Source organism: Berghia stephanieae, chromosome 13 (assembly GCF_034508935.2).
Source record: "Berghia stephanieae isolate SIO BIC M18660-M18661 chromosome 13, UCSD_Bste_1.3, whole genome shotgun sequence".
Taxonomy (NCBI): domain Eukaryota; kingdom Metazoa; phylum Mollusca; class Gastropoda; order Nudibranchia; family Aeolidiidae; genus Berghia; species Berghia stephanieae.
In genome coordinates, this window is record NC_088372.1 from 35,269,856 (window position 1) to 35,280,195 (window position 10,340).

The following is a 10,340-nucleotide window of genomic DNA, read 5'->3' on the forward strand; positions in this document are numbered from 1 at the left end:
TTTTATGTAGCGCAATATCCACTAAACGTGCTCAAAGCGCTTTACAAGGGGCCCCTGGTCAACAGCAGCATTTAACATTTAGGACGGGACATGACGCCTTTTAGGCGATATTGATTTTTTTCTGACAGAGACAACGCTGTCAACGGCCAGGTACTCTTTTTATGCCTGAGTACGGTGAGAGAATGTGAGTAAAGAGCTTTCTCCAAGGACTCAACTATGCGCGAGCGAGGCTCGAACCCAGGACCTTCCAATCCGAAAGCGAGTGTCATACCACTAGACCACATGGCCGTACATAGTGTTCTTAGTATGAGATCACCTAAAAGTCTCATCCAGACACCAGTACAGGATCCCACCGAGAGAAATACACTAAAATGTTTATAGAATATATCAAACAAGAAAAATAATTTACACTAAATAACAGAGAGATGGTTTTCAAGGGGGAAAAAAACATCTAACAAAAACCAATACTATACATTTGATTGTTTCCCTTTCAGCTAAGGACTCCGGCAAGGGCCAGGACAAAAACCAAGCAATCCCATTCCACGACAAAAAATTCCAAGACTCATGCATAGAGACCCAAGAATAAAACTAGAAATAAAACGTTGCATTTAAAGGGTTCGACATAAAGTCAAAATACCGCGATGATTAAGGGGAAAAACAACTAAATTTAAATGTTACTGTTACCTATCGGTGGAGGATGCGGGCCAAACCTAAGGCAAAATAAATAAATAAATAAATAAATAAATAAATAAATAAATAAATAAATCCCTTAATTAAAAGGGAGTGGCGCAAATCTTACCGAAATTCTAGAGATAATATTAATGGCACGTCATATATATATATATATATATATAATATATATATATAATTTAAAAAAAGATTTTTTTTAATAAAAAAAAAAAATTATGTCTTTTCCGCCACGACACCATAAGATATAGTCGCCTGGGCATTCCACGAAGGAATATAGATAATTCATCAAACAAGATGTCTGATGTCAACAGGAATCACCCATGTTGTCCAAGTGAGTAAAGTGGGGGTTAATAATCTTGCTCAAGGAAAAAAACGAAAGTGCCTGAAGCGGAGCTCGAACCCGGGTCATTCCGGGTCACAGTACAACGCCTTAACCACTCGGCCACTTTGTCCACATATCATGGGTCTGATGGACAGGTTTTTATTTTGTTGTTTGTTTGTTTGTTTATGTTTTGTTTTTGTTTTTGATACGTTAGAATGTTTACCATGTAAAATTATAAATTGACGGGGTATAATACTCTCCATAAAGACAGGAATGCTATTTTCATCTCAATCCTAAATCTATGGCAAACACTTAAGAAAATCAGACACATAGGGTGCTAATACAATGGAATCCTGTTAAAGCCAACACCGCCAGACCAGAAAGGTCCATTGACTTTATCCATTATCAATGGGACACTACATGGCTTAATGTAGAAGACAACGAACAGAAAACTCGGGACAAACACGAGGTGTTCACTTTAGATAGAAGTTGACTTGCAGAGTTTTGAATTTACGCACATTCCACTGTAATAATAATGTAATAATAATAATAATAATAATAATAATAATAATAATAATAATAATAATAATAATAATAATAATAATAATAATGATGATGATGATGATGATGATGATGATGATGATGATGATGATGATGATGATGATGATGATGATGATGATGATGATGATGATGATATAATAATAATAATAATAATAATAATAATAATAATAATAATAATAATAATAATAATAATAATAATAATAATAATAATAATAATAATAATAATAATAATAATAAAAATCGATATACACAGCGGCCAGATGATTTACCTAATTAAACATAGCTTACTCGAAAATGGTCTTTTACTTTCTGAATCAATAAATCAAAATGACTTCCAGCCTAGGTTCACATTTTAGCAGGTCTGATAGTCGAACGAAATCCTGTTTAACACTGTTGTAATGGACACTATTTTGTGTCGGTTTGAGAGTATTTCCATTACAACAATGAGGCCAAGACAATTTGGGTTATCAGACCTGCAAATAAGTATACGTCGCTTCTAGATTAGTATTCTAGATATATATATATATATATATAATATATATATATATATATATATATATATATATATATAGAGAGAGAGAGAGAGAGAGAGAGAGAGAGAGAGAGAGAGAGAGAGAGAGAGAGAGAGAGAGAGAGAGAGAGAGAGAGAGAGATTACTCTTTAAAAAATGTTTTTTGTTTGTTTTTAAAAATTCTATTTTATTTTTTTGTTATGTTAGTTTTGTTTTTCAAAATGTTGTTGTTGTATTGTACCTTATTTTCTTTTTTCTTTTCTTATTTTCTCTTTCGTCTCTTTTTTTTTCTTTCAAAATACTACTAAAGGGATATAATCCATTTTTTTTTTGTATAGACGAAATTGTATGGTGAATTACATTTCTTTGAAATCAAGTGTACACACCATGGCCGACTCGGTACACAACCAGAACGGACAATGATGAAGACCATGCTGTCAATGGGTCAATAATAAGAATGGATGTTTGTTTTTTGTTTTGTTTGTTTTGTTTTGTTTATATGTTTTTATTTTTAATTTTCTTACATGCTTTTATCTGTTTCTCCTTTTTAATATTTTTTTTTATCTCAAAGAATATACAATGTGTATTATTTAGACCTACATCTTGTTTGTTTTTGTTTTTAAGGGTTTTACGGCACTTACGACACATTTAGATCATTTCAGCGCCAGTAAAAAGGAAGAAAATGGGATAGTTAAAAAGGTTATAGATTTACAATTGAAAGTACATGAGAAAAAGTAAGACAAAGGGGAAGGGTTCAAATAGAGAACAGTTGTAGATTCCAAGAGCACATTATCAGTGTACTTAGTTTGAGATCACCTAAGAGTCTCATCCAGACACCAACACATGTCCCCACAAAGAGGAATACACTCAAATGTTTACAAACCAATATATATTTATAATAAAAAATGTGTAACAATACAAAACAGAGAGATAATTTATCAGGAAAAAAATACCACTTCCCAAAACTATAACTATACATTTGACTGTTTCCCTCCCAGTATAGGACTCCGGCCAGGGCGAGGACAAAACCAAGTAATCTCATTCCAAGAAAGCAACTCGAAAAACAGAAAAGGGGATAGAAGACATATTGTGACCTCCTGCCACCATGTGAGATCAAAGACCCCCACCCAGTTGAATTCATCTCCTCGCGTGAAGGTAATTGGATTCAATAGTCTGATGTCACGTAGCCCAGCAACGGCGGCCATCGTGGTTCTATAAAAAGAAAATCTGTAATTTTTATTCTTTATGCTGGCTAGAACTTTTCATATGTCATGTGATCGAAACATGATCAGATTTATAATGTTTTTGTTTTTTCCTATGGATACGCTTTTATACTCGTTGGAGAAGAAATATTTCATAAGGGCGTCCGCCATTGTTCCGATAGTTTAGAGCCAGTTACTAAGTTACCATGCGTCATTACGAGGAGAGTGACGTTGCGACTGTTGAAGTGTATTGGAGATGAGTCATACAAGTCAGTGTCACACGTTTATATCGTTCATAGAGAATACTGGGTAATGTAAATGTTGCTGCTCGAAGCTCGAAGAAATAAATAATAATGTGAAATTGAATGTAAGCTTCAAATCAATTACAAAAACAGATCAAATGAACGTTTCGGGTTTCCCCTTTATCAACAAAACAGGATGAATGAAACACCACAGCACATCTGTTTTTGTAATTAATTTGAAGCTTACAGTCAATTTCACATGATCATTTATTTTATCGTTCATAGCACCGTCTACTGGCAACATTGCCTAATGGGGAAACTTTGATCCTTGGGTTTTGGCCCCAATGAGAGATGGTTTAGTTTTGTGGTAATCATTGCAAATCTTTTAACGAGTGCAGTGACTGAGATAATTCAAAATACTCCGAATTCACAGAAGCAAATTTTCCCCTTTAGGCAAAGTTGCCCCAATTGACGGTACTCCCCATTCATATGAGGGAGGGCGAAAGGTATCTAACTTTATTGCTATTTTGCCACCCTGCAAAACAAAACAACAACAATAAAATGTTCGCCTCCTTCTCCTTCTTCTTCCTCTTCTTCTTTCTCTCCTCCTCCTCCTCCTCCTCCTCCTCCTCTTCTTCTTCTTCTTCTTCTTCTTCTTCTTCTTCTTCTTCTTCTTCTTCTTCTTCTTCTTCTTCTTCTTCTTCTTCTTCTTCTTCTTCCTCCTCCTCCTCCTCCTCCTCCTCCTCCTCCTCCTCTCTTCTTCTTCTTCTTCTTCTTCTTCTTCTTCTTCTTTTTCTTTCCTTTTCTTTCTTTCTCTCCTCCTCCTCCTCCTCCTCCTCCTCCTCCTCCTCTTCTTCTTCTTCTTCTTCTTCTTCTTCTTCTTCTTCTTCTTCTTCTTCTTCTTCTTCTACAGACTTTTTGTCTATTGTTCTTTTATTAGAGATGTGAGACTATTCCACTTCCTCAATGTTGATATGATGAAGTTGTGCTTGTTCAAACTACTGCAACAGGATTACAAATAACCTTTCTGTTGCCTTCTTCTGGGCATGTTTAATGGTGATAGATTGCCTTGTGTATCTTGAGGTCAAAATGTGACTTGAATGCCAACTGAAATTTGCCACCTAGTACTATCAGTGTCCCATCGTCTCATAACGGTTATCGTGTCAGGATGAATAAGACTCCCGATGTGAATTCAGAATTTAAAATGACGAGAAATACAATCTTCGAGTTCTGTGCAATGAAAAAAAACAAAACAACAACAAAAAAAAAACATACTTCAGAGCCATTAGTCCCATAGAGCCGAAGTTTGTTATCCCGGTTTCTATTGCTTTCTACCCTGTGGATAGGACGCAAAGTACTTTCCGACAGGTCTATAAGACCCAGATATCCATTCACTGCAGCAGGGTAGAAAAGAGGGGGGGGGGGGGGGTCAGATATTGTTTTGTTGTTTTTGTTTTTAAGGGTTTTTTGAGCTTGCAACACAGTTAGGTTATATCAGCACCAGTAGAAAGGAAGCAATTTGAATAGTAAAAATATTCTAGATGTACAATTAAAAGGACTTGAGGAAAAAGTAAGACAAATGGGAATGGTTCAAATAGGGATCAGATGTGGATTCCAAGAGCACATTATCATTGTACTTAAGTTGACATCACCTTAATGTCCCGCCCCGACACCAGCACAAGATACCATCAAGAGGAATACACTCAAACGTTTACATTATACATTCAAAATAACAAATATAATAATACATGACAGAGAGATGATTTACAAGGAAAAAATATCATCTTCCAGAGCAATAACAAAGCATTTGGCTGTTTCCCTCCAAGCCAAGCACCAGGGTCAGGATCAGGACAAAACCAAGTAATGTCTTTCCAAGGCAAATTGGCAAACAGATTTAAGGGGATAGAAGACATAGCAAGCAAGTGCCTCCCTGCCCAATATGGGAGGCAAGGAACCCCACCCAGACCACCATAAGGGGGTCAGATAAATCTTGACTGCATCAGGGATCGATGTGAAGCGAGTGCTCTACCATCTGAGCTATCCACCCCCCCCCCTCAAAAAAAAAATCAACACCTCCCCCCCCCCCCCCAACAAAATAACAATATAAAATAACGACAAAATAAAGAAAATAAAAAAGAACAAAAAACAAACAAAACATAATTTTAAAAACCCGGACACCCCTCCCAGATTTTAAATAGACTCCCTATCTGATGGTAAAAAGTGCATTCTTTATCAGAATTCCTTATTGGGGAATGATAAAAAAAGAAACAGCTATTTAAAAAAAATTGGACTAGACAAAAAGATCACCAGTAGCTAGCAATAATATATCAACAGATTTTCTAAAAAATTAAGCGAATCCCCACTGTTTTAATACATCTCTTAGATCAATATAATAATATGTGCTCTATCGACTTGGAAAAAAGAAAAAAGAAAACGAAACTCTCAAACCTGGGACCTCGAAAGACAAAGTCCGAGGCTTTAGAGTTTTTGCCAAGATAAGGACCATTTAATTCTATCAATAATCGAAGGACCAATTTTCTTGCCAAGTTTTTAAATACGCGATTTTCCAGAGTTTGGCTGGTTACTGGTTAACCCTCTCCAACCAACTATTAGAAAATCGTGACATTTGTGACGATTCAATATGTCAGTTTTATTGCAATGTACATTACAAACTTTGAAGAATTTTTTGTTATAGCTGCTATAATTCAATTGTGTTTTATACGGCACGTCATCCCGGACAAACGTCTCATTGCTTTTGAATTTAACATGTTTTCGTCTTGGGTAAGTAAGACATTTACGATAAACTCCTAAAAATAGTCGGTAAGGAAAGAGTTAATAAATATAATATAATGTCAGATGCACATTAAGCGGGGTTTTTTCTCCTTTGTATTGAACGCTGTTGTTGCCTTTTTCACATTGCGCGCACAGAAACTCGGCATTATAATAAGGCCATGAAGAAGCAATCTATGGCTGATCGCTTTGTCAACACTTTAGATCGCAACTAGTCTATATTGACTTAACTCTCTCCCTACCAGCTATTTTTAGAATTTTAACCGAAACTTCATACCCACCCAACACAGAAGTAGATTTAATTTTTTTCAGACAGAATAGAAACGAGTATATTCTATATTTTGTTCAGAAAAATGAGCTCTGCAAAACAGTGTCGAGTTTTTTTTTTATGGCTATAACTATAACAAAATGAAATCAGGATAAGGAAATTACTGGCTTCATCATAACGAATGTGACGATTTTCCTATGGGTGGTACGGAGAGGGTCAAGCCCATCGCTTGACACAGAACGCCTGATTGCGGCCGTTAATTTCCAACACCGATCATGACAGATCGCCCGATTGCGGCCGTTAATTTCCAACACCGATCATGGCAGATCGCCCGATTGCGGCCGTTAATTTCCAACACCGATCATGGCAGATCGCCCGATTGCGGCCGTTAATTTCCAACACCGATCATGGCAGATTGCCCGATTGCGGTCGTTAATTTCCAACACCGATCATGGCAGATCACCTGATTGCGGCCGTTAATTTCCAACACCGATCATGGCAGATCGCCCGATTGCGGCCGTTAATTTCCAACACCGATCATGGCAGATTGCCCGATTGCGGTCGTTAATTTCCAACACCGATCATGGCAGATCACCTGATTGCGGCCGTTAATTTCCAACACCGATCATGGCAGATCGCCTGATTGCGGCCGTTAATTTCCAATACCGATCATGGCAGAACGCCCGATTGCGATCTGTAATTCCTTATATTATTATCTATTGCTTTGTTTGGAAGCTCTTTTTGTTCGGGAAAAAATGTTACTTTATGAACAATTGGATTCAATAGTCAGACGTCACGTCCGCCCAGCAACGAGCAGCTTGGTTCTAAACAAAGAAAATCGCTACTTTTTATCCTTCATGCTGGCTCGAACTTTTTCACGTGTCATGTGATCAGAATGTATAAAAGTCAAAACATGATCAGATTTATAATGTTTTTCTCCTCTGGATACACTTCTATGCTCGTCGGAGAAGTCCGCCATTGTTCCGATAGTTTAGAACCAGTTACTAAGTTACTATGCGTCATTTCGAGGGAAGTGACGTCACAACTGTTAAAGCCTATTTGGTCCAAAAAAACGAACATGCCCTTACGGAGAGAACGTCAGCATAGCATTGCGCATGCGTCTCTCTTATGCACTGAATCAACTAATCAACTTAGATATCACTAATTTTTTTTAAGAAATCACTTTTCAAAATGTTATGATATACATACTTTTATAAAATAAAAATATAACCAATAAATTTATTTTGATGAAAACGTTCACAATGATCTGTTGCAAAGAATGGCAGATAATAAGGAATGATCCCAAGATTGAGATTTCATGCCGTAAAATTACTGATTTCACGCTTCGGTAACCCAGACAAAAACTTTTTTAAAATGTTTTTATATACATACTTTTTTTCATGCCAATAAAGAGAGAACCTCAACTTAGCATTGCGCATGCGTTTCTCTTATCAACTGAGAAAATCTATTGTTTGGTTAATGAGATATCACTTTAAAAATGTTTTTATATACATACTTTTATAAAATAAGATAATAACCAATAAACGTTTTTTTGATTAAAAAAAAAAAGTTCACAGTGCACTAATGACGCACCAGTTAAATCGTTTCTCAGTGATCTTTTTGAAAAAGATCGCTGAGAAACGATTTAACTGGTTCGTTACTAGCGCACTGTGAACTTTTCTTTTTTTTTATATCAAAAAACGTTTATTGGATATATTCTTATTTTTATAGAAATATGTATATAAAAACATTTTTAAAGTGATATCTCATTAACCAAACGATAGATTTCCTCAGTTGATAAGAGAGACGCATGCGCAATGCTATGTTGACGTTCTCTCTGTATTGGCATGTAAAAACCGAAGTGAATAACAAAACAAACAAAACAAAAACAAGACATGACCTTTGATTTCCTAAATTCTTTGGTTCTTGAGACCATGCAATGTGTACCTTTGCAAAGGCACTTGTTTTGCTAACTTCCACAATTATATCTAAATTTAATTAAAATTATCAACTCAAACTCGTCCTCGGGTGTTGAAAAGGATACTTTTTATTTTACTTTTTCCATTATTTATATATTTTTTATCATGTACAATGACCAAAATATACATAAAATGTTCCTCTTTCTAACACAATTTAAATTGTGACCCTCCGCCTCGAAACGGTATTAAGTCGGGTTTTTTTTCAAGTTTGGGTTTTTGGTACCCAATCATAGCTTATATATCATATGCTTTAAAAATTGATACCAAATTTATAAAATTCTGATTATTTATTGCCGAGATATGACCGTTTGAAGTAGGGATGGTCTAAAAACCAAGTTTTGAGAAAATCGACTTTGAAGTGAGGCTTCGTTTTCACGCACAGTCAAATCAATGGGCAATGATAACTCCTTAGATACGGGCATCGAAAATTTGATGAGAATAGGAAAATTTGTCATGAGCTTAGACTATACATTTAATATTGCTTTTGTAGTTATTTATTATTATGCTGAAAGTAAATAAAACATCCAAACAAAAAATTATGCGACAATTTTATGACATTGGTCACTTTTTGAAGAATTTTTGATATTTAAATAAAGAATCAATAAGATAAGAATTATTAATGTGGCATTATGTATTATATAAAAGAAGAAATATGATTTCAAAATGCCAAAAGTTAGAGAAGGGTTTATAATTTCAAAGTACAGTTTTCAAACTATGTGAAGCCGGATGGGCAGGGAAAGATATATCACGAAATAGGATGAGAGAGGAAGAGAAAGAATGAGAGAGTAAAACACACATACCCACACACACACACACACACACACACACACACAGACACACACATACGCGCGGACGCGTGAGAGAGAGAGAGAGAGAGAGAGAGAGAGAGAGAGAGAGAGAACGTGAGAGAGAGAGAGAGAGAGAGAGAGAGAGAGAGAGAGAGAGAGAGAGAAGGGAAGGGGAGAGCGACTGCTTGTGCATTAAGAGGGCGGGAGGGAAATATAGTAAAGATTGAAGCCTGTGTAAGTGTGTGTGTGTGTGTGTGTGTGTATGTGTTTGTATGTGTGAAAGAAACAAAAGGGAGACGGAGAGGTTGAGGTAGACATGAAGAAAGGGATGGAGGCGGAGCAAAGAATTGTAGGGATAGTTTAAGAAAGCATTTTGTTTCAAAGTAAGTCAAAGTCAATCAACTGGAAACATATTGACCAATGATATTGCAATCAAAGAAATGGGCAGGTCAAATTATTCATTGCATTGTTTCCATTTTGAGTCAGATGACAGCTTGAGGAGGAGGGGGTGGGGCTTATTGTGTAATGACTTACATGAAAACATGTTATTGAATCTCTCAAGTTTTTCTTAGCGTTCACCCACATTGTTGATGTCTAAATAGACTCCTCTTCTCTCTCCCCCCCCCCCCCCCCCCCTTTCTCTTCCCCGACCCCCCCCCCCCCCCCCCCCCCCCCCTCTCCCCTCCTTAACTCAGTATACAAAGAAAGCACGACAAAACGAACATCTCTCTCTCTCTCTCCCTCTCTCTCTCTCTCTCTCCCTCTCTCTCTCTCTCTTTCTCTCTCTCTCTTTCTCTCTCTCTCTCTCTCGCTGTTTGCGTGTGTGTGTGTGTGTGTGTGTGTGTGTGTGTGTGTGTGTTTGTCCCTCTCTCCTTTTCATCTATCTATCTCCATCTATCTATCTATCTGTCTATCTATCTATCTATCTATCTATCTATCTATCTATCTATCTATCTATCTATCTATCTATCTATATATCTATATAAC